At 74.4% G+C, this 583-nt stretch overlaps 1 protein-coding gene across 1 annotated transcript in view; it reads left to right on the top strand.

Annotated features, from left to right (window-relative positions):
- Window positions 1–6: 6 nt before the first annotated feature.
- Window positions 7–583, top strand: part of PLD3 (phospholipase D family member 3) — a 5201-nt gene continuing 4624 nt past the window's right edge. The window contains exon 1 of the mRNA XM_025213057.1: window positions 7–64. The gene's annotated coding sequence lies outside the window, so the exon portion shown is untranslated. The remainder of the gene's footprint in view (window positions 65–583) is intronic.

Raw genomic sequence — 583 nt, 5'->3', positions numbered from 1 at the left:
CCCCGCCGTTGTTGTGCTGGATCTGCCTCTGGCCCGGGTGGACAGACCCAGCCGGACCCCGCGGGTAGGAGCAGGGGGGGCCGCAGGGCCTGGGCCGGCCCCCGCGCCCATCCAGCTGCTGCCAGCTGTGCGGGGCGGGGAGCAGGCGCCAGCTGCCGGTGGCTTTGCGGAGGCCGAGCCGAGCTGGGGGCAACGGGCTCAGCCCTTGCCCTGCACCCCTGGGGCACTGCTGGGCGGGGGGGCAGCACCATGCCCCATCCTGCCCACAGGACCCCCAGGATCGGCCCCGTGCCCCGTGTCCTCTGCGGGGCACCGACACGGGTGGGAGGGCTCCATTGTCCCGGCAAATCGGAACAAAACCAGGCGCGTCCCCGGGAAAGGGGCGCGGAGCTCGGGCCGGGAAACCAGGGCTGGCGCGGGGCCCAGGACGCTGTGCGCCGGCTTCCCGGGACGCTGAGCACCGGCTTCTCTGGAGGCTTCCCCCGGGACCGAGGGGTGTCTAAGAAGGGGACGGGGTCCATGCCTGGTTGTGCCCCGCACCGGGGCCGAGGCTCCAGCCCGCCGGGGCCACGATCCTGCTGCA

Source organism: Alligator sinensis, unplaced genomic scaffold (assembly GCF_000455745.1).
Source record: "Alligator sinensis unplaced genomic scaffold, ASM45574v1 scaffold1667_1, whole genome shotgun sequence".
Lineage (NCBI taxonomy): Eukaryota > Metazoa > Chordata > Crocodylia > Alligatoridae > Alligator > Alligator sinensis.
The sequence above is the reverse complement of the archived record's forward strand: the minus strand, read 5'-3'. Positions and strand labels throughout refer to the sequence as shown.